The 25,726-nt window shown below is 44.3% G+C and overlaps 1 protein-coding gene across 1 annotated transcript in view; it reads left to right on the top strand.

The window, feature by feature from the left end:
• The first annotated feature begins 4,146 nt into the window (after positions 1-4,146).
• The window catches only part of BLK (BLK proto-oncogene, Src family tyrosine kinase), a 51,903-nt gene continuing 30,323 nt past the window's right edge, over positions 4,147-25,726 (top strand). Inside the window, exon 1 of the mRNA XM_055580174.1 lies at positions 4,147-4,244. The gene's annotated coding sequence lies outside the window, so the exon portion shown is untranslated. The remainder of the gene's footprint in view (positions 4,245-25,726) is intronic.

Below are 25,726 nucleotides of genomic sequence, written 5' to 3'. Positions count from 1 at the left end.
ATCAGAATATTGACTTTTTTCTGGTCACAGTTTCTTGTTTTTTTGTGTGCCTAGTAATTTCTAGTTGAAAACTGGACATTGCTGTGAATTCTATTTTATTCCTGAATTTTGTTTTATTTTTCTGAAAGTTGTTTCCTGTTTTCTTAACTTTTCTGCATCTGCATTGCAAAGTTGGTCTCCTCCATGGTGTGCAGCCATTGATATCACTGTGTAGGGTTTACTTTTAGTATTTTACTTTGTTTTTCAGTCTGGCTCCCTAAGGGTGTTCCCTGTTTGTGCACTATTTAGTGGTCAGGTCATTATTTGGATAGAAGTCCTGCTCAGAAACCTTGAACATGTGAGCCTTCTATCTTCTGCTGTCTAAGTTGTGTGTGGTTGAAGGAAGAAATTCAAATCTGCAGAGTGTCCTTCAGTCTCCCTTGATTTTCACTTTTCTCTGGACTCTCTCTGGTCTCCCTGACTTGTGCATATTTTAGGAGTTGGTCAGGGACATGTGGGGAGTTTATTATCTCAGCCCTTTTGTGGCTCTCTTACTTCCAGATTTCCCCCCTTGCATTTCTAGGTGATCTTTAGGCTACTCTGAACAGAAGTTGTGCTCTCAAGCCCAGTAAAGCTGCAGTTTTTCCGCTTTGATCTGAACTGTTCTGTGGCCTTTAACCCATAAGTAGCAGATTTTCACCTCCTCACTCCAGATCACATCTGTCACCTTCACCTGGCTGCTGGTTTTCACTAACAGGCCTCAAACAAGTTCATCATTCGCACGAGTAAAACTGTGGTTCTCGGGACTTCCCTGGTGGTCCGGTGGCTAAGATTACACACTCCCAATGCAGGGGGCCTGGCTTCGATCCCTGGTCAGGGAAATAGATCCCACCTGCCACAGCTAAAGATCCTGCATGCCACAGGGAAGATCATAGATCCCTCGAGCAGCAACTAAGCAACTTATTGGCACAGCCAATAAGTAAAATTATATTTTAAAAAATAAGTCGTAGTTAAAAAAAAAAAAAAGCTGTGTTTCTCATCAGCCGGGCTGAGGTGTGTGGATGAGACACAGAAAGTCCAAACAAGAAGACCACAGGCTCACGGCCGTTCTGATGCAGGAGAAGTTTTCCAAGATTAAACACTTTTCAATCTGTCTGCCTTTGGTCAGGCTCCAGTGCCTTTGAATGGTGAATTTTGACAACTTTTTCTGGCTTTATACTTATTTTCTTCAGAGGGAATTTGCCCCACTTCTCACACCACCATTCCTAAGTGAATCTTGGACTGGATTATTTTAATGTTTCTTCCCTCCAACTATTCTATTGTCCACAGCTTTTGATTTTTTTTTTTTCCAGAAATGTTCTGATGTCAGAAGGCTGTTGCAGACACATGGAAGGATAGCTCCACATTTTGCATATGTCACCTCAAATGTGCAAAAATAAATGGGGCAGCCAGTGAGGCTGAACAGTGAGCTGAGCGGGGGAGGGTCAGAGCAGAGTCTCATCTCAGCGCAGCCCTGGGAGCCCTCTCTGAGGTTCTCCAACAAAAGCTTCTGTTAAAGACACCCCTCACCTCACTTCATATGTCTTGCTGCTTCCCATCTTCTCTCCCAGCGCCTCCCCTCCTCCCCCTGCCTTTCTTATGGATGCTATGACTCTGTCAGGGTGAAAATGGCTGAAAGTAACTTTCACTTCTGCTTAGACAACTGAAACCCAAGAGTAAGGTCATTTCCTCCTTCTTTTCTGGGTGGCTGCTGGAATCCATTTTTGGGTTTTTTTCCGATCCCTGTCTGTTGGGGGTGGACAGAAAGGTGAAGCTTTTTTCCCCCAAAATCATACAAAAGCCAGCTTCTCTAAACTCCTTTCCCTGCAAACCTCACACATCCCCTCTCACTCTAACCTTGAATAGATAAGTCATTGGAAGAAATGGATTTTCTCTTTAGAAAGATAGACTCCCTATTTCCCACTGTATTCTCTGTATCCTTGAGTTCAAGTATGTACAAAATTCTTCACAACTCACTTATTTAAGCGCCATGGATTAAAAAAAAAATTAGACATAATTCAGGCGGTATCACTGGACCCTTGGTAAGTAAAAAGCTCAATGCTGGCTCTGCCTCTGAGAGTTTGCAGGATCCTTAGGGACAAACCGTGTTCAAAGCCGGCTCCTTGGTAATGTCCTTCAGTAGTCCCCGATGGAGTTCTTGTTCCTGCCTCTGTTCTAATACTGTGCCTTGTTGAGACACCAATGGCTGCACTCACCACACCCAGTCATGGTTGTCTATCTACCAGACCCCTCTCAGACACCTTAGACTGGCTCCCACAGAGGACAGGCATGCTTATTTATATCTGCATCCCCAGCCTCTTGTGTGTTCTTAAAGCAAACAATCAGAAAAGTTTGTTGTGTTAGCTGAATTGAAATAACAGGACTGAATAATCTCTCCTCAATTCAAGAACTTTTCTGTATTTAAGATTTTATTTTTTTGACTTCCAAGTTTTGTTTTATTTTTAATTGGAGGATAATTGCTTTACAGTGTCGTGTTGGTCTCTGCTGTACAACGATGTGAATCAGCCGTAAGTACACATATATATGTCCCCTTCCTCTTGAGCCTCCCTCCCACTGCCTTAATCTCTCTCCTCTAGGTTGTCTCAGAACACCAGGCTGAGCTCCTGTGTAGTTACTATATATCAAATCATTAACTTTTAAATCACAAGTTTAAGTAGTTTGGGAGTCTTCAAACTAGAGCACAAACGCTTAGGTCCAACTCTCAGGTGTCAGGAAGTGACTATAAAAATAACACCTACGATTCACTGAGCACAGCCAGTTCTGGGCATGGTTCTGGGCCCTTTGCTGTCAAGGATGGAAGAAGACAAAGCAGTTTTTCTAAAAGATCAGATTTGGCACTTGGATTAGACATATTCACATCAGCTACCAGTTATTTGGAGTTCTCATGTGCTAAATACTGTAATAGAGGCTTTTTATACATTAATTCGTCTGTTCTCACAAAAAAATCTTTTGGGGAAAATAAAATAGATTGTTTTCAAGGAGTCTTAGAACCCAAGATCTCTATGTTGCTGCTAAGGTTGCCATGAACATCTGTCAAAAAAATCTTTCCTGCCAGAGACTCACAGTGAATTACTCTCTTAATCCTAAAATCCAAGGGAAGGGACTCCATGAAGAAGCTGAGATTCTGAACTGTAGTCCCAGGGCAGGAGTAGAAGCCAATGTGTCTAAATTCTCTCCTTGCCCCCCGATATCGAGGTTCCCAGACATAAGGGCAGGAGAGGAGACCACCCACTGGCTCCCTTTGGTCCACAGATCAGAAAGTAGGAGGCCAGTGGCTCCCTATGTCCGGCTGAACCAATACGTCTCCAGAGGGCATCTCAGCAAACTTCTTGGTCCCATTGGTCCCTCAGCTGGTGTGGTAAAGGACGGCACCTCGTCACTCTAGATGTTAAGGTCCTTCCCCATCAACTCCATCAGTCTCTGTTCCTCTTGAGTTTTCACAGTAGAGTGACATAGTACAATTGAAAAGGCTCTGAGATCAGAATCAAGGACTGGCTAGAGTCAAGGGAATTTCCTTACTAGAGACAAGGGAATTAGCCAAATTTTTGCCGTCACTCCATTCTATCACTTGTGCTCTTTGTATCCCATGAGCTGGGTATCATCAGGACTATTTGGAAGACAAGACAAAACCAGCACGGCTGGGAGATGGCCACCTTGCTCACACAGACGGCACAAGGCAGCTGAACCCAAGCTCCTTCTTGCCTTGCAGACAACCCTGCAAGGCAGCGTGAAATACCTTGCAGGGTTAACTTGGAGGTTTACTAACTGTACCTACCAGGCTCGCTGCAGGAAAAACACCTCCGTGTTGTTAAACCAAAGCCCCTTGGGAAAACTTTCTGACGGCAGAGGGGCACAGTGACAAACGTGACCCAGCTCCAGAGAAAGACCAGCTGCTCGTGGTCCTTGCTCATAGGCTTTTCCTGGGCACAGCGAGCCCACGAAAGCTTTCCAAGGGCCGGTGGGAGGGGCGGGGCTCGGTGGAGGCAGCTGTGACCACAGACGGGGGTGGGGGGATAGCTTGCCACCTCGGCGGGTTCTTGCCATCGCTGGCAGGAAGCCACGAGCTACTGAAGTGACTGAGACGCCTGGGATGGGCTCCTGCTTCAGGATTGTTTCCGAGTCGCTGGTTGTAGCTAGGAGGCCGCTGCCCGACAAGGCGCGGCGATTTGAAGAGCTATGGTGAGCAGCCGCTGAATACTGCCAAGGTAAGACTCATCTTCCGCCTTCCTGACCATCGCATTTCCTCACACAGCGCAGACAGTGCTTAGGGGCCCGTGGAGACCCTGGGAGAGTAGGCAGGAACATTGCTATGGGTGTTACAGGGGAGAGGGAAGACTTTCTTAGGGTCTGAGCCCCAGCTGTGGATAGATTGCCCCGTCGTTTGTTCATTTCTATTTTAGACGGTTTTTTTTTTTTCATCTTATTTTTAATTGGAGGATTATTACTTGACAATATTGTGATGGTTTCTGCCATACTTCATTATGGAATGGTCACCCAAAAGAGTTTTTTTGATTGATAAAACTTCAGTCCATCCAGGATAGAGTCTGCTGCTCAGGCTTTCGAAGCTGGAAAAGGTGGTGAATGTGCCACGGAAGAGAGACAGAAGGAGGCTGTGGGTGGGGTGAGGGTGTGGATGGGCACTCAGGGCTGTGTGCTCCAGGCAAAAGCCTCCCTGTAAAGGAGGGTAAAGGCACCATGGTGCCAAGCTGATGCAGGGCAGCAGTGACGTGTGGAGGTTCTGACTCAAGGTCAATGATTGCTTGTTGCTTTCATTTCATTTTGGTCTTCTTTTTACAATCAGGTTTTCCATTTTCCAGACATTTGGAGGTAGGGTGATGGAATAGGCTTATTGCTGTTTGGTTGCTAAGTCATATCCGACTCTTTGCGACCCCATGGACTGTAGCCCGCCAGGCTCCTCTGTCCATGGGATTCTCCAGGCAAGAACACTGGAGTGGGTTGCCTCGCCCTCTTTCAGGGGATCTTCCCAACCCAAGGACTGAACCTGTGTCTCCTGCATTGGCAGGTGGATTCTTTACCACTGAGTCACTAGGGAAGCCCTGGGATAGGTTTAAAGATGGCCTGTTTGGCTAAGAGAGCTCTTTGGCCAACTGTGAAAAGGAAAGAATAGTTGATATCTTGAGAGAATTTTAAAAATACTAGGATTTTGACAACTTTTCCAGTCATTTCCTAACTGGCCAATGTGCTCACTCACCCTCAATTGCCACATGACCAAGGAACTAAAAAACCGTCATTACGGTGCTTCTGTCATTATAGAGAAGAATTCCACGTGATCTATGTCGACACTCTTCCCTCCTGGAAGGGAGTTAGAAACCCCTCCGCTTAAGTGAGGACTGGACTTACTAGAGAGTATGGAGAAGGAAAACCGGTAACCCTGCAGTGGAGAATCCTGGCCCCAAGGTCAAGGTTAACATCTCCAGGGATAAGTCACCTTGTATTCATTGTCTAACTTTGGCTGCAAGGAGAAAAGTACTTCACCTCCAAGATATTCCTTCCTCAAACCCCTAATCCTAGTCTAGTTATGAGAAAACATCAGACAAACCCAAATTGAAGGACTACAGACTACTTGACCTTCAAGATTCTCAAGGTCATGACAAACAAGTAAAGAGAGGGAAATTGTCACTTCAGAGGAGAGTAAGGAGAAATGACAGCTAAATCCAGAATTCACATATGGGTTGGTTTGGAGCCTGGAACAACAACAACCTCAAAGTCATTAGTGAAGAATAGGTGAACTCTAAATAAAGTCTGGAGCTTAACAGCTATCACTAATGTGCCTCTCTTGGTTCTGGCAAGTGTACCATAGTTAGGAAAGACACCAACACTCAGGGAAGCTGGGTGCAGGATGCAGGGCAAGTCTCTATCCTATCTTTGTAATTTTTCTGTAAACCTAAAATTATTCCAAAATAAAAAATAAAAATCTATGCTCATCCTGCCTTGGAGCAGAAATAGTCAACATCTGAACATGCTTGGGACAACTGGTGTTCATGGCCTGGGGGGCCCACCCTCTCTTTGAACATTCTGGAACCCAGAAAGCCTCTTGCATTTTCTATCAGCCTCTCTCCCAACTCCCCACCTGATTCTCAAAAAGCGCCGTATTTCCCTGTCTTCGTGGTCTTCCTCATCATTCATTTATTTTTTCATTCAACACACATTTCTGAGCCTTCACTCTGTGTCAGGGGGATTTAGGCCTAAGGACTGCACTTCTGTCTCCCAGCAGAGCTCACTGTGCTGGTTCAGGCTCCTGGGCCTCCAGCTCATGCCAGCTACCCACACCTGACCCATCCCCAGTGGGGAAGCAGGAGGCCGAGCGTGGAGGCCAATGAGGGCCCAGACCCGGTATGAAATACCTGGATGGACTCTGCCATCCTGGGCTCACCCTTCCCTGCAGAATCTGTGGCCAGCCAGGCAGCACTGAATGTGCTGCAAACACTCTTCCATGAGCAGAGCATCTCCTGAGGAATGCAGAGTCAAACTGGAACTCTAAGAGCCAGCTCCTGCTTGAGTGACACCTGGGGGGCCAGGTCCCTGCACAGACCCTAGAATCTGCAGCATCCAGACGAGATCACCAGGGGCAGCAGCCTTGCTTTAAGGATCAAGTGTTTAGAGAGGTACCAGGGAGACAGAGAAACCCAACCCACCCCCCCCCCCTCAACACACATACACGTTCACATACATACACACACATACACGTGCGTGCGCTTGGGCTTCACAGGCCCGGCAGAGCAGGTGTGCCCTTGTTCAAAGGCGATGTCTCAACCAGATTAGAGAAAGCTTCGGAAGAAGACATGAAAGAGGAAAGAATTATGAAGCTGTGGGGAGATAGCATTTACATGAAAATCACAACACTGAGATGAAGATCTGAGCTGAAGAGCGGTGATTACCGCTGGGCCTGCAGTCGCTTTCCTGTCACATCTCCTGCTCCGCCACTGCTTCTGGAACACACCAGGCCCCTCCTGCTGGTCGCTCTGTGGTGCACCTCTCTTTCTCATCCAGGCAAGTCCCTCTTGTCCTGGGTCTCAGGATCAGCGCCCATGTCTTCTCTCCTGTCGTGTCATGCCGTGCCATGCCAAGTCTCTTCCGTCGTGTCCAACTCTTTGCAACCCGCATGGACTGTAGCCCACCAGGCTCCTCTCTCCATGGGATTCTCCAGGCAAGAATACTGGAGCAGGTTTCCATGCCCTCCTCCAGGGGATCTTCCCGACCCAGGAATGAAAACTGTGTCTCTTCTATCTCTGGCACTGGCAGGCAGGCTCTTTAGCACTAGCACCACCCGGGAAGCCTGCTGCTGCTGCTGCTGCTAAGTCGCTTCCGTCGTGTCCGACTCTGTGCGACCCCACAGACGGCAGCCCACCAGGCTCCCCCATCCCTGGGATTCTCCAGGCAAGAACACTGGAGTGGGTTGCCATTTCCTTCTCCAATGCATGAAAGTGAAAATGAAAGTGAAGTCGCTCAGTCGTGTCCGACTGTAGCGACCCCATGGACTGCAGCCTACCAGGCTCCTCTGTCCATGGGATTTTCCAGGCAAAAGTACTGGAGTGGGGTGCCATTAGCCTAACAGTGCCCAAATCCACCCCTGAGTTCCCAAGGCGTCTAGCACATGCCTGGGGCACTTTGTTGGCAGGTCTGCTGCCCCTCTGGATCTGGGCTCTTCCAAGACAGGGACCAAGTCCTCTCTCCAAACACTATCCAAAACAGGAGAGGGTTTTAGAAAGAGCTTGAAGCATGATGAGGGTGTTAAATAAGAATTATCTTTCTTTCTGCATACAAAACATAGATCAGTTCTTTATTTTTTCACCAAGAGGGCCAACTTATGGTGAGATATCCGGCTGTGTTTATTATAGTTAGACAAATGACCTATGTTTCAACTGTCCATTTTTACAGTTATTCTACCTTGTATTGCTACAGATGGAGAAGGCAATGGCACCCCACTCCAGTACTCTTGCCTGGAAAATCCCATGGACGGAGGAGCCTGTTAGGCTGCAATCCATGGGGTCGCTAGGAGTTGGACACAACTGAGCGACTTCACTTTCACTTTTCACTTTCATGCATTGGAGACGGAAATGACAACCCACGCCAGTGTTCTTGCCTGGAGAATCCCAGGGACGGTGGAGCCTGGTGGGCTGCCGTCTATGGGGTTGCACAGAGTCGGACACGACTGAAGTGACTTAGCATAGCATAGCATTGCTACAGAAATTCTATAAAATTATTTCACAGTAAGATTCTTTTTAGTCCCACCATTTCTAAAGTAAATGAGACTTTTAAAAAACAAATTCTTTTTATTTTTTTATATTGTACTTGAAGATAGGGTCAAAAGTAATAAACCATTTTATGATTTTATTTGGGTGGCTTTATGGGAAAGGCTGAAGTTTCCATTTCCTAATGGGAAGGAGCCATTTCCGTTTTGTGGTGTCTGTCCCTTTGTCTGTCTGGTGGACTCCCTCGCACGGTTAGGGCTGTCAGGGATGTGTCAGGTTAAGACTGAGAACAGGGGTGTACTGGCAAATGTTTAACCTCCAACTTTCCGGGAAACACACACATACACGTAAGTTAATCATCAGTTTTACTGGTATAAATGATGAGTAACACTCATTTACAAATATTAATATATGTAATACCCATTCTTACAAATTCCACATAGCCAACTGATTCTCCACAGAATGATCTTGTGAACTTTTGCCAAACTCTTGGACCCAAAGTCAAGCAATTGATGCACATGAACTTCACTGATATTTTCATTTATTCTAAGAAGTAAGATCAGAGTGAAACCATGTGTGTGAACTGCACTTGATAGTCTGTGGGGTGACCCACTTCTTTACTAAATTGAATAACAGTATTTTATTACTTGAAAATTTTCTCCATGTTGAGGGGTGCTATCCACAGCTACAAATCTTTTAAAGCAAAATCAACACTATTAATGTTTTCTCCATCACTGTCTTAAGTCAGGGAAATCAACAAAAATGCATCAATCACACATGTGTTCAGTTCAGTTCAGTCGCTCAGTCATGTCTGACTCTTTGCGACCCCGTGGACTGTGGCATGCCAGGCTTCCCTGTCCTTCACCAACTCCCAGAGCTTACTCAAAAATCACGTCCATCGAGTCGGTGATGCCGTCCAGCCATCTCATCCTCTGTCGTCCCCTTCTCCTCCTGCCTTCAATCTTTCCCATCAGGGTCTTTTCCAATGAGTTAGTTCTTCACATCGAGTGGCCAGAGTATTGGAGTTTCAGCTTCAGCATCAGTCCTTCCAATGAATATTCAGAAATGATTTCCTTTAGGATGGACTGGTTGGATCTCCTTGCAGTCCAAGGGACTCTCAAGAGTCTTCTCCAACACCACAGTTCAAAAGCATCAATTCTTCGGCACTCAACTTTCTTTATAGTCCAACTCTCACATCTATATATGACTACTGGAAAAACCATAGCTTTGACTAGATGGACCTTTGTTGGCAAAGTAGTGTCTCTGTTTTTAAATATGTAGCCCTTGCCTATTCCTGTGGTATAAACACTCCTACCATAGCGATTTCAAGCTGCCAAAACATCTGGACTGAACATGCAGCTGGGAAACCAGAAAGGGGCGTGTAGCACATGGTTATATTATTTCCACCCAACAGATACAACTGAGGTAAACAACTTCAGGATCAGAGACAGCAGTAAAATATCCAGGAAGTTTCCACATATATGTGCTAACATATGGGTTTTGTTTTTCTCTTTCTGACTTACTTCACTCTGTATGACAGACTCTAGGTTCATCCACATCTCTACAAATGGCCCGATTTTGTTCCTTTTTTATGGCTGAGTAATATTCCACTGTGTATTTGTATCATAACTTCTTTATCCTATTGGCAGGGCAGGAAGAGATGCAGATGTAGAGAACGGATGTGTGGACATGGGGTCGTGGTGGTGGTGGGATGAGCTGGGACACTGAGATGTACCTGTACATATCATATACATATACACACCCCTCTCTCTGGGGGTCAGCAGATCCTGGGTGAAGGAGCTACTGCTCGAGTGCAGGCCTGTGTGTGCTGAGCACTTTGGGAAGGAAACGCCAGGTGTGCAGGATGGTGGCTCTTGCTGTTCATGACACCCCAGCTACAGGGCTGGGGAGATGAAAGGGAGGCGGTTAGGAGCTTGCCTGAGGGACGTGAGCCAAGTCTGAGGTCGGAGCTGTGCTGCCGTGTTGCTCTTACTCAGGAGCCTCCGTGCTCAGGACTGGTGTGCTGACTGACCGTGACCTCAAGAAGGTCAAGTCCCGACTGATGAAGCTGCTGCCTCCTCACCCCTGGCAGGTTGCCCTGCAAGAAGCTCTTTGGAAATTTTCCCTTGGTGGCTGTTTTGACAGTAGCTAACCTCCCATGACCCAGGGGAGGGGTCTGTCACCTGAATGGGTCCTTTACTTCTGACTCTGTTTGTGGTTGGTGGGGGGAGAATCTAAACACCAGAAGCTCGCGTGGATTTAGATATGAAATTCCTCATGTTCTTTGCGGGAACCAGTGTCCCCCTCAGCCCAGACTCAGATGCCAGGGACCCAATCTGTGCAGGGTCTACCAGGAGTGAGGAGGTGCTCTCTCTCTGCTCTTTCAACCACAGGCTCAAGGTTTTGTGCTCAGTGGGGGCCTGTGGGGCTCCGACTGAGTCCTCTGGGGGTCTGTCTTCTTCACCAGTTCACTTAGAAAGCCTTCTAAGCAGGGAAACTTAGAAGCAGGAGATCAGCCACAACCCTTTCGGAGAAAGGCTGATTTTGTACAGATATATCAGGTATCTCCTTTCTTTCTAACTATAACAATCATAAAATACCAAAAAAAAAACCTTTTGGAAACAGATATGAGCCATCAGTAACTCCACCTCTGACTTCTACCCAAGACTTTCTTGCCTTTGTTTGTAGGATGCAGCTTTTTATCACTGGAATCATAAAGGACAGAGACCTTTGGAGTCCATGTTTTTTCCTTGCTTCTTTTTTTCATCTTAACATAAGCATCTTCCCCATGGCGACATGTCTTCACAATGATCATTTTTTCTATTTTTTATTTAAATATTTAAAAAATTATTTTTACACTATTGTGTTGGTTTCTGCCCTACAACAATGCAAATCAGCCATAATTCTACATATATTCTCTCCTTCCCTAGCCTCCTTCCCATCCCCTTATCCCATCCTTCCAGGTCATCACAGAGTGCCAGACTGGGCTCCCTATACTACACAGCAACTTCCCACCAGCTGTCTATCTTACATACATATATACAATGGAATATTACTCAGCCATAAAAAAGAAGGAATCTGAATCAGTTCTAGTGAGGTAGATGAACCTAGATCCTGTTGTACAGAGTGAAGTAACTCAGGAAGAGAAAAACATATTTGTATATTATATTGTATAGTATATTAACACATAGATATGGAATCTAGAAAAATGATATTGATGGACCTATTTGCAAGGAAGGAATGGCCACAAAAATGTAGAGAATGGGCTTGTGGACACAGTGGGGGATGGAGAGAGTGGGACTAATGGAGAAAGTATTATCACAATGATCATTTTTGAAGCTGCATAATATTTCCTTATCTTAACTCTATTTCAAACTGGACATTTAGTCCCCCCCCCCTTTTTTTAACATGATAGAGGGTTATGATTGGGAACAAAATAACATGTAAATTGTAAAGTCCTTCTGAACTACATCACACAGCCAGAGTATTCTTCCCATCGTCCAAGGAAAAACAATTATATAGAGAAACGAAAGACTTATTTGGGGGTGGAGTGGGGTGGTCTTGGATTTGCATTTGAAGTCATGGTGATCGTAGCTTGAGTTCTTGTCTTCTCATCTAGCTCCCTCATTTTCAACAGCTATATTCGTTGGCCAGGGTTACTGATGTGGTCTTTGGCAGGAGAACAGACTTTCCTCTCTGTGAGATGAAATGACTCAGAAGGAAAGAAAACCCAAGGATTTGGCCTCATTTGTCCCATAGTCTAAACCAAGATTCCTAATCAGAGGTCCATGAACTGTTGTGCGGGTTTGCAGGGAGAGGAGTCCTGAAACTGAACACAAAATTGGATGTGTCTGCACGTAAGAGTACTTGGGAGTGACGGAAGTGTCTGTAGTTCACCAGATTCTCAAAGGAGATTGGGGTCCCTAAAAATATTTTTAAAAACAACTGATGTTTCTTTCTCTCTTCTTCCCTCCCATTCCTTTTGGCAAGTCTGGTGTTGAAATGAAAGAATTCTAAAGATCTGTGCCTACATACAGAAGTCCAGATGTGGAATGGGGACCATATTATTCCCATCTGAGGAGCCTTTGGACTAGAACCCAAGTGTATCTCACTGCCTGATCTGTGTGTGCATACCCATTATGTGAGGCTTTCCAGATGGCACCAGTGGTAAAGAATCCACCTGTCAAAGCAGGAGACATAAGAGACGCAGTTTCGATCCCTGGATCAGGAAGATCCCCTGGAGGAGGGAATGAATGGCTATCCACTCCAGTATTCTTGCCTGGAGAATCCCATGGACCAAGGAACTTGGCAGGCTATGGTCCGTAGGGTTGCAAAGAGTTGGACACAACTGAAGCAACTCAGTACACACACACGCACACACACCCATTATGCTAAAGTGCCTTATGGTTAAGAGAGTTGCTTCTCTTTTTACTTCTTTAACCAAAGCTAAATGCTAATGTGTTCAAGGTTCTGCTGTGATTATGGCTATCTTTGGTTCTTCACTAAACTTCACTAAATGTTTTGATTTTTTTTTTTAAGCCTTGCATTTCTCTCCAGGGAGTCAGACTGACACAGAAATATTTGTGGTGGTTAATTGTTCTTTCCTCCTACAAGCATTAACCATAGGAGATGAGCTGTGTTTATCAAATGGAAATGTTATCACTCAAGGCTTAAAGAGCCAAGGAAACTTTGAAGTCCAAGAGATTGAACCCAACAGTCCAACCCAATGGGTGGGAGACTTGAGCTCATGATTTACTAAATACAAATGGACCTTTTCTCTTCAGATGTTTTTAGTAACAACAACCTACTTGGCACCTGTTGGTGACTTTGGCTTCCTAAATGTGTTTGATTTCCTTTCTGTCTTAGTAATCCTGTCCTGAATCTCCTTAAACTCAAGTGTTCATGCTGCTGCTGCTGCTAAGTCACTTCCGTCGTGTCTGACTCTGAGCGACCCCATAGATGGCCTCCCACCAGGCTCCCCCATCCCTGGGATTCTCCAGACAAGAACACTGGAGTCGGTTGTCATTTCCTTCTCCAATGCATGAAACTGAAAAGTGAAAGTGAAGCCGCTCAGTCGTGTCTGATTCTTAGTGACCTCATGAACTATAGCCCACCAGGCTCCTCTGTCCATGGTATTTTCCAGGCAAGAGTACTGGAGTGGGGTGCCATTGCCTTCTCCACAAGCGTTCATACCTGGAGGCAAAAAGATGGGGCAAAATTTAATCTCAAGTCTCCTTGCTTCTTCTGAGAATTTCTGCTAAGTTAACCACTTATTATTATTACTGAAAACTGGCAGCCTTGAAAGAGGAAAGACTTCCTGAAATTTGGGAAATAATCATGCGACAGAAAAGAGTAAATTATAATTTCATCTTGGGCATCTTATATGTAATACAACACTAAACGGTAGATCAGTGTACCTTATTGGCCCTCTAGTTTTGCCTGTGATCGATAATCAGTACATGGAATAACACTGGCTTTTGATATAAATGGCATCTTTTTACCATTGCCCTAGAAAATTAGACTGTTTACTGTTTATGACAGGGAAGTGGGTGAGAAGGCATTTTATTATATTTGTGTTTTCTCTTCAATGCAGAAGACCCAGGTTCAGTCCCTGAATCAGGAAGATTCCCTGGAGAAGGGAATGGCTACCCACTCCAGTATTCTTGCCTGGAGAATCTCATGGACAGAGGAGCCTGGTGGGCTGCAGGCCAAGCAACTAACACTTTATAATAATACATTATTATGCCATGGTTTAACAGTAATAACTCACATTTATTGAGTCCTTACTATGTGTTGAGGCACTCTTATAAGTGCGTTATATATTTCATCTTATTTAACACAAAATCATTCAGTAACTTGCTTTCATAAGAGCGTTTTTGGCTTTTTTTGCCTTCACCTCAACTTCTAGATGAGTCTAAATTACTCACTTTCAAGGTTTTCTGGGCAACAAAGCATGACTGCCTATCCAAAAACAGGAATTAATTATTCAAGAAAGGCTTGGCTCCAGAACTGGGACCCCCAAACCTTAAAGGAAGCATCAGCAGTTTGGGAGATGGGGATGGCAAAGTCAGAGGAACGAGGCTGAGGGCACAGAGGGGAAGACAGCTGATCTGTGGGCCATGATAAAGGCAGAGAGGGAGTTGAGAGGGGAAGAGAAAGCAGTCTCAAAGAGATATTTGCATACTGTACAAATATCACAGTGGCATTATTCGCAATAGCCGCATGGTTGAGTGGATAAATACATTGTTGCATGTACATGCCATGGAATATTATTCAGCCTTAAAAAAAAAAAGGAAATTCAAACACATGGCATGACATGGATGAACCGTGAGGGCATTGTGCTAAATGAAATGTCAGTCCCAGAAGGACAAGTACAGTATGGTGTCACTTCTATGAGGTCCCCGGAGTAGTCAATTTATAGAGACTGAAAGTAGAAAAGTGGTTGTCAGGGACTGGCAAAGGGGGAAATGGGGAGTTTTTCTTTAATGGAGATGAAGTTTCAATTTTGCAAGATGAAGAAGTTCTGGAGATTGGGTGCCCAGCAATGTGAATATTTGTTCCATTACCTAACTGTACAGTTAAAAAGATAGTAAATTTTGTGTCATGTGTATTTACCTAATTAAAAAAATTTTTTTTTGAGAAATAGAATAGGATAGAAAATACTCAAACGCATTGCTTGAGTAAGGACAAGTAACATTGCATGAGCCTTTGTTTCAAGGCGTGGGGGATGTGTGTGCACACGAGCACCTTGCGTGTTCCATCTCGCAGGTGTACACCGTGTTCTTACTGAGGGTCATACTAACCAAGAAAAAACCTTCTGATAAACACCACGGTGGACGACCTCAGACCACACAGCCCAGTAAGGCTTCTCATAACCTGTGTGGTTGAGCCATCCCTCCCCCGGGGCACAGCAGAGGGGTGGTTTCTGCTCTATGGTTCTCACCTCCCAAGGCATCTTTTCCACTCAGAAAATGCTTGTTAATTAACAAGCAGATCCCCTAGGAGGTCTTGCATTGATACTTCTCCATCTTCTCCCATTTCCCCAAGAACTAAACTCAGAAAACTGCGTGGATGTGGGAGAGAAAGGAAATGACTGTGCGCTCTGTTGCTCGGTCGTGTCCTGCTCTTTGCGACCCCAGGGACTGTAGCCTGCCAGGTTCCTCTGTCCATGGGATTTTCCAGGCAAGAACACTGCAGTGGGTTGCCATTTCCTCCTCCAGAGGATCTTCTCGATCTAGAGATCAAACCTGTCTCCTGAGGCTCCTGCATTGGCAGGCAAATTCTTTGCCACTGAGCCACCTAGGAAGGCCTGAGAAAGGAAATGACAAATATTAATTTTATTCCAAAACTGCCAAGGGAGGGAGGAATGGAAGGGGAGAAGAAAAGAAGGAAGGAAGGACGATGGCTGTGGTTTTGATTTCTGAGACTTGCAGAGTTTAGATAAACCCTCTGTAACCTCAGGAAGCTCAGAGGCTCACCGGAAGCATTACTAGGGCTTAGACAGGGGTCTGGGAAACAGTCTAATTCCAGGGAAGTGGCAGGAAGAAACATTCCATCCTTCTGGGCCTTCAGGAGGGACATGGGGTCTCTGGGGGAGAAGGAACAATAAGCTGCCCCACAGGCTCACCCAGAGGGAGACATTCATTCTCTAGGATAGTTTTGGAGGGAGCCTGTGGAAAGGGGAAGAGTGGAGTGTGTGTTTAATATAGTGGTGGCCATTAGCACCTGGCTTGTGGCATCTATAAAGCGCTGCTCACATGAGCGGCTGTGAGCTCCACGTGGCAGGTCCTAGAGGAGGAGAGGGGCATTCAGCTACCAAGAGGCAGAGCCGTGACTGAAATGCGTCCCTCGTGATTTAAAATCCCTCCTCTTCTGCTGCCTCGGGAAAGGTGGTGCTGTAGTCCTGGGCCAGGATGGGAAGTGAGCAAGGCTATGAACCAAAAGGAGGAGGAGGTTTTGATCCTGGCATATCATGTAATAACCCTGAAGCCTCGAGGGCTGGGGCAGGGATGGAATTTCACGATGCGATCAACTGCCTCTGTCGATGGTAGAATGGATGCCACGTGGGAAGAGGAGCTGTCTGTTCACTCACTCAGACAGAACTGTGAGCTTTTCCTGAGGCACTGAGTCACATCGGTGGACAAAACAAAGGCCTCTTCTCATGTAGGACGACAGACACCAAACAAATTTGGAAATATATGTCGTGCCAGGTGGTAATCGGGGGAGAAGTGACACGGCCTGACCTGCATCTTCCAGCATCAGGCTGGTGGGAGGGCAGGAAGAGGAACAGAAGAACAGCTGGGAGGCCACTGCAAGCTCCTGGCTTTGACTGGAATAGCAACAGTGGTCCAATTCGGGCTGCATGCTGAGCCCACAGAACTTGGTGATGGTTTGTTTGTGGGAAGTAGGAGAAAGAGCGGGAGAAACTCCAAGATGGAGTCACTGTTTAGTGAGATGGGAAAGCTTTGAGGCCTAGGGGGTTTTGGGGGAAAAGAAAAGGGGGCTCCTTTTGGCCATTTCAAGTCTGAGCTGTTTACTAGAAATCCAAGTGGCAATATGATTGGTGATGTAGTCAACTGCTTCTCTGAGCTCTACCAACCCCTCCTCTGGCTCTGTTCCCCCGTGAGCATCACGGACCTCCTAGCCTCCAAGCACACTGGAACCTTCCAGATGCCGCCAGGCTTCCCAGAGCCTCCTGCTGTTGCAGCATAGGCCTGGCTCCTCTGTGCCCCGCCTACTTGCTGAGCCAAATTTGATAGGGAGCTTTTCCTGGGCATGAGCAGCACCTTGTGGGGCAGGAGGCCGAGGCCCAGCTCTTGAAGACCACGCTCCATTGGTGCTGAGCCCACCGTGGTGAGACCCTGCCTACTGCTGGTGCAGCCCCAGCTCTGTGGTCAGAGCTCTTGGCCCCATTACATGATTGGGTGCTATTTCCCAAGGTCCCACAATTGGATCCTGAGTCCAGGGCCCTCCCCCTCAGCTGAGAGTGACTTCTGGGAAGCCAAAGAGGTACCTTTCTCCTGTAGCAGCTTCTAGAGCAGCCCAGCGCTGAGCCCATGGTTCAGGAGGGTAACCTCCAAGAGGAGGAAGCTGAGCACCCTTAGATGCTGATAACAGTGATGCATGCTGGCTGCTCAAAACTCACTTAACAGGGAGGAAGCTGAGGTAGGGAGCAGATGGGGGAAGACACAGTGTCCACAGCCAGCTGATGGTTGAATCCCAGTTCCTCCAGTTGCCCAGGAGCTGGCAGCACCCCCCACCCAACTGAGCAGGCCTCTGGCTTCACACGGGCACTAGAATCGCTTTATGCTAAACAAGGCACAGACGATCCTTTAGATCCAGGCCCCAGCCAAGGCTGTAGAGAGCAGGTACTCCTGGCAGAACTTGGCTTCAGACATCAAACAGCCACTTTCGTGTGTGTTTACTTAGCACATTCAATTTTTGAAGACTAATCTGTGGAATCCCTGCTGGGAACTGGGTTCCAATTCTGAGGACAGACATCCCCAGGTGGGGGAGGGTGAGAGGTTCTGATCCGTAGGAGGAGCATGGGGCAGCTCTTTCCCCTCCACGCACAGCCCCTCCCACAGCTAAAGCTCATCGTCACCTTGTTTGGCATCTCCCCATCCCCCTTAGCATCCCCCTTCTCTGATCTCTCGTCCACCACCTTTCACAGAGGCCCTCTGCAGCTGCCGTGATCTTTCGATCAGGTAAGTGGGTCCACTTGAAGCCATCTAGAGGTTCATGTGGCTTCTTGAACGGAAGCCCGGCTCCCTCACCTGCCCTCCTCTCTGCCCTCACCTACTCCATCCTCCCCACTGACTCTGCTCCGGGCTGAGCCCTCCTCTCAGCCCCGCAACCCAGGATCTTCCATCCTGCCATCCCCCTGCCCTTCCAACCTCAGGCAGCTGCCTCTGGTCACTCAGACCCGGGAGGGCTTTCCTCCACTGAATATCCCCATGTCTCTTTCAAATCCATCACACGGGCTCTGCTCTCTGCACAAACTCACCTTTCTCAGAAGTGATTAGCCATTTTCTCTGCTTATATGCTGTCTGGTATCCCTTTGGCTCACCTCTCTGCCAGCCAGCACGCAAGCTCCAGAGTGCATCCCTGGTCTCTACTCCCCACAGCATGCCCAGGACCTGTGCTCACGGGCCTCTGTCAGGGAGAACAGGCTCTTCACAGAAAGGAGGGAGGGAGGCAGGAGCACGTCAGGGGGCCACACTGCCCGAGGTGGGCCTGCTCCCACACAGCTTCTGGCAAACCGGGTTGTCACAGGAAAGCACTTTGACAGTTTGGATCAGGAGTCTTGAAATAGTTCCTTGGTGTTGAAGCAGAGTAATTTTCCTTCTGAAGGCCTGAACAGAAGGAGGAAATCTGAAAAATAGGCAGTCCAAATACTATTGATTATAGTATCACGATGACATTCATTTTTTAACTGGAAGTTTATACCTCTTAGAAATGCATTCTTTTTTTTTTTTTTTTTCTGGTTAGGACATATCTTTCTTTTATTTACACAGCACTGAGGGAAAAAAACAACACTGAGAGTTAGACCATGACAAGTTGCTTTCATGATGGTGTTGATCAGTACATTAATCTGTTACCAGAACTTCTCTTGCCTTTTAAATTTCTCTTATCCAGTCTAAGGAATTTGGCAGTTGTCTTCGTGTGCATTGCTTCAAACGTGATAGCAAATCCTTTTGCACGTATCTTGGTTACAGATCATAGCAAAGTTTCATCGATTTGTAAATAGTTTCCACAGTAGGAAAAAAAAATCAATAATAACTGAAAATAAATGAGTTCTTTTTTTAAAAAGAAAACTGCAATTTTTCTAAATGGTCAAAGGATATGAATGGGTCATCCACAGAGGGGAAAACCCACATAAATCAATAAACATCTTAAAAGTAATCAAGAAAAATCAAATAACAAAAAGATTCCATTTATTACCCATTGGATTAGTAAAAAGCAATGTCTCGTAACACCGGTTTTGGCAAGCATGTGGAGAAATGAGAATTCTTGGGTATTGCTGGGAGGAGGACAATTTGGTACCTTGGAGACAGTTTTGGGACTCCACAGCCAAACTGAAGGATCTCACGCTGTAGCCCTGTGGGTCCTCACAGTACCCTGGAGCCACACCGTGCAGAGATAGTCTCACACATGTGCAGGGGTACATGGGCTCCTCACCATGGAGTTTGTCATCGTGAAAAAGAGGAGACAACTCAATTGTTCCTTAGCAAAAAATGATTAAAGGGGCAAATAAGATGTGGTTTATTCACTTAATAGAATAAGATTTTTTAAAAATAGAAGAATTAGGGATCTGTATAGCAAAATAAATAAACCTCAAGAATAAGTTTGGGTAAAAAAAAAACAAGTTTCAAAAACGTAACTTGCATTATGAGGCCATAAGTCACTTCAGTCGTGTTCGACTCTGTGCGACCCCATAGACGGCAGCCCACCAGGCTCCCCTGTCCCTGGGATTCTCCAGGCAAGAACACTGGAGTGGGCTGCCATTTCCTTCTCCAATGCATGAAACTGAAAAGTGAAAGTGAAGTCGCTCAGTCGTGTCCGACTCTTAGTGACCCCATGGACTGCAGCCTAACAGGCTCCTCCGTCCATGGGATTTTCCAGGCAAGAGTACTGGAGTGGGGTGCCATTGCCTTCTCCGTTGGCAAAGCATACAAAAGTATATATTGCTTGTGGCTGTTTATTTGTATGTCACAAATGTACAAAATCATATGTGGTAATAACACCCAGTTACTTCAATATAATGATGACTTTGGAGACAAAGAAAGGAGAAAATTATGATCAAGCTTTAGTAGCATTGGTGACGTAAAAAGAGAGAGAGGAAGAAAAAGAGCACTGAAGTAAATGTGACAAAATATTAATACGTGTTTGATGTTACTGCTGTTACATTTGTTTCTGAGTTTTTTATGCATATAAAATATTGTGAAAAAGCTAATAGTGAAAATTAATAAATATATACGTAGGTGTATATATCTATAATCTCAGGTTGGGGAAGATATTTCTAAGAGGGAACACCGAAAGCAAAGATTGGTGGGAGAGATTAGTAAACTGACAAGATAAAGATGATAATCTTTTGTGCACAGTAAATACTTTAAACGAAATTTAAAAGAAAATGAGAAAAGTATTTAGAATATATTTGACAAATTAATGTATAAATTAAATGTATCTATGATATAAAGAGTTCCTGTATGTAATTAGGAAAAATGATAAACACCTCAATGTAAAAATAAGCAGAGACTGTGGACAACCAATTCATCACATGAGAAACACAAGTGGTTGATAAATACATGATAAATATTCATAGAAAAGTAAATTAAAGCCATGTTGCTTTTCACTTTATTGGATTGGCAAAGGTTTGCAACTTGATAAAAGCTCTTGACAAAGATCAAGGAAAATGAGCTTTCTTCATTGCTGTGAGAATATAATACCATCTTTGCAGAAATTAGTATCAGAGTTCAAGATCCTTAAAAATATGCCTCTTCTTTGACTTCATAATTCCTCTTATAGAAATATAGCTTTAAAAATATTGGACAAACAACTAAAGATTTATCCTATAAGGATGTTTACTACAGGTTTATTTATAGAAATCAAAGGTTGAAAATAACTTATTTGAGCAATAGTGATTAAATAAATTAATGTTGTCTGTAGATGGCATGCAATTAATAATATTGGTTCCCAAATTACCCTTATGTGTATGTAGTTTACACTGTACTGTTTGCTGAAATAACCACGTTATTATACTGCATAAACAGTCTGGTTCCATCTTCTTAAGGGTATATGCAAATATGAAAGCTCTGCAAATTCATCACCAAAGTGTTCATAGTGTTTTTTTCATATGTGGTGAGATTTTGAGTCTTTCTAATTTTTTCCTTTATATAGATCTTAATTTTCTGATTTTCAACATGTGTACATTACTTACTTAGTCCATGGAGTCACAAAGAGTCAGACACGACTGAGTGACTGAACAACAGCAACGAAACAAAAAAATTAGATTGAAAAGTAAAAGATAACTTTCTAAATAAACTAACAGTATAAAAAGAATAATAACGTTTCCTAGAGAAAGTACAGGGAAATCCATATATCCAGTTGTCCCAAAATGCCTAAAGGACAATTTGGCAAATATGTATCAGAAGACTTAAACATATTATGCTCTTGAGCCCAGCAATCCCACTTCTAGGATTTTTAACCTCAACAAAGATTAACGGGGGACTTGAACAAGGGTAGGGTATATGAGCAAAGACATGTTTGCAGAATTATTTCTGATACTAAAAAAAATGGAAGCAGCTTGGGCATGGAACCAGAAGAATGGGTAAATTAAGTATGGTACCACCTTCCAATAGGAGGCCCCACAGCCCTGCATGTGATGCAACAGGCAAAGGGGGTAAATGACAGGAAAAGGCAGCCATGATACAGGTCACAGAAACCGGATGTAGATAATGATCCCAGTTTTGCGTTTTTTTAAAAAATGCCAATGAAAAATGGCATACCAGAATGTTAACTAACAGTGAAGTGAAGTCGCTCAGTCGTGTCCGACTCTTTGTGACCCCGTGGACTGTAGCCTACCAGGCTCCTCCCCCCATGGGATTCTCCAGGCAAGAGTACTGGAGTGGATTACCATTTCCTTCTCCAGGGGATCTTCCCGACCCAGGGATCGAACCGGGTCTCCCGCATTGCAGGCAGATGCTTTAACCTCTGAGCCACCAGGGAAGCCCTAACTGACAGTGATTATCTCTAAATAATGGTGCTGTCAGTAAATCTTATCTTCCTCTCTACTTTGTGAATTTCCTATAACTGCAAGCAGATTACGTGCGGAAAGAGGAAAGCATATTAAAGTGATTCATCAGAGGAAGCCAGGTCCTGCAAGCATGGCCTGAACCCACAAAGGATAGAATTCCGTCACCTCTTTCATCCTTTAGAATGTTGCTTAGGGGCACGTGTCCCATATATTTTTTTTAGGGTAATGGCCAATTCATTTTTTTTAACTTCACATTTAAAAAACAATATTTAATGGTATTGGGAGAAGGAAATGGCAACCCACTCCAGTATTCTTGCCTGGAGAATCCCGTGGACAGAGGAGCCTGGCGGGCTACAGTCCATGGGGTCACAAGAGTCGGACTCGACTTAAGGGGCTAAACCACCACCACCACCACCACCATTTAATGGTATTATGTATTTAAGCGTATTGTTCTATGTTTAACACAAACCGCACCGAAGCGTGTAAAGTAAAAATGTAAAGTCTTTTTTGGTCGTGAATTTCACTCTCCAGAAACAGCCCTGTTGGCAGTTTTATTTATACCAAAGGGCTTTCAGACATTTTTTCATTTGCAAATATATTTATATACTCCCCTTTTTTTTTCTTTTCTACGATTATTTATACAAAATACTCTTCAATAAACTTTTTCACCTAACAATAATGTATTCCAGGCATTTTTGGTCAGTTAGATCTTTTATTCTTTTCCTAATTTATTTGTCTACCCATTCATTTGCCGAGTTAGATTTTATCAATACGTAGGTTATCCATAAACATTATTTCTTAAAATGTGGAAAGCTCCAAAGGGTCTAAACTGAAAAATAAAAATTTGTCCCACCCCTCCCTCTCTCACCCGAGAAATAAGGGATGCTAACAGTTTTTGTTTTTAAATCTCCTTTTCGTCACCTTTGTAACTTTAAAGAATACTTTGATTTTAAATTTATCTCTGGGGCAATTGTATCGATTCCCACTATGAAAGATGCAGAAGCCCTTCCTCACCTGCCTCTCACCTGTACCCTCTCTTCTTTATCGAAATTTTCATTTGTGATTGGTTCAATCTGTAAATACAAAAACTGTGAATATGAAGGGCAGACAGGGAGGTATTTTGGCAAATGTGGGGACTCCTGGAATCAAATCCCCGTGCATATGAGAGGGCTGTGTATGGAGTCAGACAGTATACATTCTTTGTGTTTTGTTTCCTTCTCTTAGCATGGTGCTCTGGAAGTTCACCATGTTAGTATGTATAGCTGCTGCTGCTGCTGCTGCTAAGTCGCTTCAGTCGTCTCCAACTCTGTGTGACCCCATAGACGGCAGCCCACCAGGCTCCCCTGTCCCTGGGATTCTCCAGGCAAGAACACTGGAGTGGGTTGCCATTTCCTTCTCCAATGCATGAAAGTGAAAAGTGAAAAGTGAAGTCGCTCAGTCGTGTCCGACCCTCAGCAACCCCATGGACTGCAGCCCACCAGGCTCCTCCGTCCATGGGATTCTCCAGGCAAGAGTACTGGAGTTAGTATAGCTAGAGTGATCAATTACAACTGCATTTTTGAAATCCATTTATCAGTTAATGGACCTTTGCGTTGTTTCCAGTGGGAGCTGATGAGTAAAGCTGCTAGGAGTGTATGCCCACAAGTCTTTGTGTTAGATGCGTCCACTGCTGTTTGATCAATAACTAGAAATGAAATCTCTGGATCATAGAATAGAAGCTCCCAAACTGGTTTCCCAAGCTTCTGTTCCATTTTGCTTTGCTGTCAGCATTCGATGCTGTGTGTGAGCTGCAGTTTCCCCAGAGCCCGCCCAACATTTGCTTTGGCTGGTCTTTTAGCAGTAGCCATTCTGGTGGGTATGTAGGGGTATCTCTTGGTGATTTTAATCACTGTTTTCTCTAACGATTGATAATGTTGAGCGCCTTTTCATGTGCTTCTTTGCCAATCATATAATATCTCCTTTGTTCAACTATTTACGTTGAATTTTTGTCTTCTTTTACTGAGTTGAAAAAGTTATTTATATATTCTCACATCAGATACATGTTTTTCAGATATTTTCCCCAGTCTGTGGTTTACCTCTTCATTTCCTTAATGGTGTCTTTCAAAGTGCAGACATTCTTAATTTTGAAAAACTCTAATATATCAAATTTTCCTTTCATAGTTCATGCTTTTATGTTCTAAAAGATTTTTTGCCTGTCAAAGTCACAAAGATTTTCTCCTACGATGTTTTGCTAAAAATATAATATATCTTTTTTAGCAGTTTTTAAGATTTTTTCATTATCACCAGTTTTCAGCAATTTGATCATGATGTAACTTGATGTGGTTTTCTTCCTCTATGATGTTGAGTGACTTTCTCAAATCCTTGAGTTTATAGTTTTCATCAAATTTGGAATTTCCATCTTTCATTTCTTCCAATTTTTTTCTCTTCTATCCCTCTTCTGATAATCCAATGACATGTTTTTTGACCACATAATACTGTCTCACAGGTCACCGTGCTTGTTCTTTTTCCACTTTTATTTCTTTTTTTATTTAAAGTGCTTCACTTTAGTTTCTTTTTCTGTTCCTATGTCTACAATTTCTAAGGTCCTCATCTTGTTCTAAAATCCTATCATGATCTACTTTTACTTGTTTATCACTTATTACTTAATTTTCTAATCAGTTTCATGCTTTTCACAGATGTCATCTCAGTGTCTTATTTTCATTACTTCACATACTTTGGAACAGAGTAGAATCAGCTAACTTTTGAAGCTATAGGATTGATTTTTAAATATCAGTCTGTGACTCACTATACAGTCTTGATCAAGTCTTTAGACGTCGGTGAGCCTGAGTTTCTTCATCTATAAAAGGGGAAGGAGTGTGTCTCCTGTCGATACTAGAGGCGCTACATGGAAAGCCTTGGCAGTGACCAGCGTGGAGCAGGGAGGAGCACAGGCACTCTGCGTTAGTATTCACTCTCCCGTTTGATGGGCAAACCCTACGACAAAGAGTTTTTATAAGTTAATTTTAGATCTCCGTGCCTGTCAATCCGTGTCTGTCGACTATTACAGATAATTACAATAACTGTAACATTATTACAGTTAACCCCAAAAATGTCAGGGACCTAAGACCTTTTTTTTTTTTTTCTTTCTTTTTTGCTGTCTTTACCATTCCCAAATTCCTGTTTGCAAGCATAAAATAGAGCCAGCTTTTTCAGTCCAAATGTCCCCACCACCCCCTGAAACCTGTGGGGGTGCTTCTCTGCACAAGTCTCCTTTCTGTTTACCAATTCCACTTCTGAGTTGTGCTTAACAAACATTGGAGAGGAGGCTCTCGAGGACCAATGATGGATAATGAGAAAGAAATTCAGGCTGTGAACAGATGTGCATTTGGGAGCACAGCTGTGAGCTTCAGCGTGAGAGAACACGGCTTTACGTCAGAGAAGAGACTCAAATGCCTGTTCAGTTTCTTCTGCTTCTTCCCCTCTGTCTTCAGCCTCCAGAGGATGAAGGTGAGGATTCTGCTCACAGGGTTGTTCTGAGGCTCCTGAGATACACATGTGAAAATGCTTTGCCAATTGGCAAATATCAGAGTCATGCTGGCTGTTGTTGTACAAAGGGAAGTTATCTCCCTCATGTCCAAAAACAATATAGAAATATATTAATATGGAAGGAATATGTGTATGGAGGACAAAAAATATTTCTTTTCAAGATAAGAGGATCAATGGCAGGAAAACTATAAGC

This window comes from Bubalus kerabau, chromosome 4, assembly GCF_029407905.1.
Source record: "Bubalus kerabau isolate K-KA32 ecotype Philippines breed swamp buffalo chromosome 4, PCC_UOA_SB_1v2, whole genome shotgun sequence".
Classification (NCBI taxonomy): Eukaryota; Metazoa; Chordata; class Mammalia; order Artiodactyla; family Bovidae; genus Bubalus; species Bubalus kerabau.
The sequence above is the reverse complement of the archived record's forward strand: the minus strand, read 5'-3'. Positions and strand labels throughout refer to the sequence as shown.